Source organism: Aplidium turbinatum, chromosome 2, assembly GCF_918807975.1.
Source record: "Aplidium turbinatum chromosome 2, kaAplTurb1.1, whole genome shotgun sequence".
Classification (NCBI taxonomy): Eukaryota; Metazoa; Chordata; class Ascidiacea; order Aplousobranchia; family Polyclinidae; genus Aplidium; species Aplidium turbinatum.
The window spans coordinates 18,517,866-18,520,951 of record NC_137473.1 but is presented as its reverse complement, the minus strand read 5'-3'; the positions used below and the strand labels follow the sequence as shown (position 1 = coordinate 18,520,951).

At 35.0% G+C, this 3,086-nt stretch overlaps 1 long non-coding RNA gene across 1 annotated transcript; it reads right to left on the bottom strand.

The window, feature by feature from the left end:
* Positions 1-234: 234 nt before the first annotated feature.
* On the bottom strand, positions 235-2,878 carry LOC145765512 (uncharacterized). The gene is made up of 3 exons (XR_014288575.1): positions 2,680-2,878; positions 1,484-1,676; positions 235-756 (listed from the first exon to the last, which is right to left on the bottom strand). It is a non-coding gene; the product is annotated as an uncharacterized LOC145765512 (long non-coding RNA).
* Positions 2,879-3,086: the final 208 nt, after the last annotated feature.

The following is a 3,086-nucleotide window of genomic DNA, read 5'->3' as shown; positions in this document are numbered from 1 at the left end:
AGGACAAAAAATAAAAATTTTGAGCAGTTGAAAATGTGGACTTTTAGAACTTTGAAATAAAAAAATTGCTTTTTCTTAAAGGTTGGTGCAAAATAGGAAATCTGAAGTAATAGATGAGAACATTTTGCTCATACCATGAATATCAGTAAATCATTTTATTTTTTGTCATTAACGCATCCGAGACCAAAAAGATAGGCCTACTACTAACTACAATATCTCGATAGCCTATAGGCCTACCAGCACGTTTATGAATGGGAAAAGGTGGCAAAACCTTGAAAGGTTTAAAACGTGCCTGAATAGAAAATCATGTAGTAGGCTATGTCTAGTTAGCACGGCCACAAAACCCAAAAAACAAACAGTAAACAATAAAACATAAACAAGCACAAATGTAGTAATGAATGACATCCTAATGAAAAGTGTTGTGGATTGAATTTGTCAGTTCCAATATTGATGTGGATGAGCACTCAGCCGTAATCATAATAATAATAAGATGGAGAAAGAAAACCGGACATAAAATAAACCCATCCTCAGGCAAAAGCCCGTTTCGATATGGCCCAGGAGAGGAGATGTTGAGCTCTTTCTATGGTCAAACTGCACACCACACAGTAGCCTACGACGATTGAGATCCAGTTTAAGTTATTGCTTCTTGTCCTGGTGGGTGATGGAATGGGTGAGCTGGTAGATGATGGTGTTTACGAAGCTCTCGTCTCCTTTGGTGTCGTGTTAGTTATGGAGTGTTGCGTTTGCTGTTAATATCTACAAACATAAAAGTACAGCACAAGCAGTCAACATTATTGTTAGGTAGGCCTAATATTTTGTAAAGTATTTCGAATTTCAACTGGAATCTTCATAAGAATGCAAAAACAGCCTTTCTACGTTGTCTTTCTATTGTGTATCCGATCCGTTTTGTTTGCTTAAATGAACATTGCTTTAGTTTGTGGACAAAAAGTGACTTTGTATCACTCTTTCTAATTGAAGAAGGAAATTCGTTCCATGTTTTTGCACCTGTGAATTCTATTGAATGCTGAGTTACAAGCGTTTTTGAGAAGTATGGAATGTTTAGAGAATCATTATCATGGTTTCTTGTACACAGGCTGTGAACCTCTTTGACATATTTAAAACGGTTGGAGAAGCAATCTGGTAGTAAACTGTTGTGAAATTTAAACACGAAAACACCATTTTCCAGTTTGAACACAAATGCTCAATTGATATCGGGATCTTGCTACAACTATCATTGTTGGGGCAAAAAATACGATGAATTTAAAGCAGACTTTTTCTCCTAATTTACAAGTAACAAGGAAGTGTCCAACATGAGAGTGACAATCTAGCCTATACAATATACATTGGTTAAAATTATTTGCAGTATCATATATATAATGTACATAAAGCACTGTTTTGTAAATAGTTACCAGTTTTAACAAATTAGATAGGCTATTAATAGACCTAACGCGAAACATTAAAAGATTAATTAATCAGTACATACTTAACTTTAGGATGTCTTCTGAAGATTTGATTATGTGTGTCTGTGAATAAATAAATACAAAACTGTTGCCATTGATTGTCCAGACATTTCTTGTCCCAAATTGGTGTTTTGCATCATTGTCGAGTTGAACTCTCCGCTAAGTAGTGAGTTACTCAGTCAAGGCCATGGATGATCCAGCAAAGTTTTTCTTTTGCTGAAATATATATATACAAGATTTCTTGTGGATTATCTGACAAATTTTATTATGATGGGTTATTTCATTACTATGAATAACAAATAAACAAAAGACACAAAGTTCCTACAGTGGATGCTGCACATGTACTATAACTAGGGTGGATACAACTTAGGTAAACAGTGGGATAAACTACAAAACATTAGTTTCTTACAAATAAACTGCTCCATATCAACTGGAACCAAGCTTATTTATAGACAAAATCCATTCTTCTTGTTTTTTTTTGAGCAAAAAGGTAAATGATTTTGTCGTTAATGTCTGGGAGATGAAAAAAAATTTCTCCGTTGAAATGACGGCAATAGCATTTAGTGATTAGAGCCTTTCTTGATTGATGGTACTCCTCAGAAAAGTTTTGATTCTTTTTAATGTTGAAAAGCAGCGTTCAGGCTCTGCTGTGGTCATAGGAAAGGTCAGGGGGAATTTTAACAGTTTGGAAATTTCACTGAGAGCATCATTTAAATTACTTTTCTGAATAAATGTCAACAATTCAAATAACGCGGAATATTCATGCATGTCCGACCTGCTGCAGAATACTGCAAGTTCAGTTTCAAACTTTTCTTTTTCTATGATGATGATGGGATATGCTTCAACAGTTACTGCCACCTCATGTATGGGCAGTTTATTCTTAAAGCTATTGAAGCTTCTCTTGTTGAACAATTTTGCAGCTACTAATTGTTTGGTGAAGGAATATCTAGCCATTATGTCAACGCATATGCAGTCACACACCTCCTTCGCTTCAGCCATAAGTGTTTTTGAAGAATTCTCACAGTAGCCTACAGTACTTTTGAGTTTCTTATCACAGAAATTGCACTTTTGAAATTGCTTATATATTCATGTACATTCAACACATCAATATCTCGAGATTGCATTTAGTTGAAAATCACTTCAACATGAGGCATTATTTGATGAAACAGCTGCAACCAACAGAGCAATTATTTTTCGTTGGTAAGTTAATGCAAAATACCTGTTGCTTCTGAAATGGTATGATCAGTACCGGTACGGTAGTTGATGTAGATTGTATTTCATCAAGGCAGAATTTTAAGGGTTCCAATTGTTCATGAACTGTATTAACTGTTCGTATATGAAAGTTCACATTGACAGCATCACGTTGCAGCCTCCCATGTCATAACCTATCCTTCTACCAGTCTACAACTTGCTGCACAAGTAGAGTAGCACTTATAAACCATCAACACACAGTCTGAAAATAACAATGCGATGTGGAATTAATGTAAATATGGCAGACCCTGCTCAGCAAAATGCTGATAAAAAATCTAGCCAATTAAGAAGTTGCGTTGTTCTTACAGTTACACCCCTAGATTTTTGAACTAAACTTATTATCACAAATAAACAATGAACCTAGCTTAAATTTAA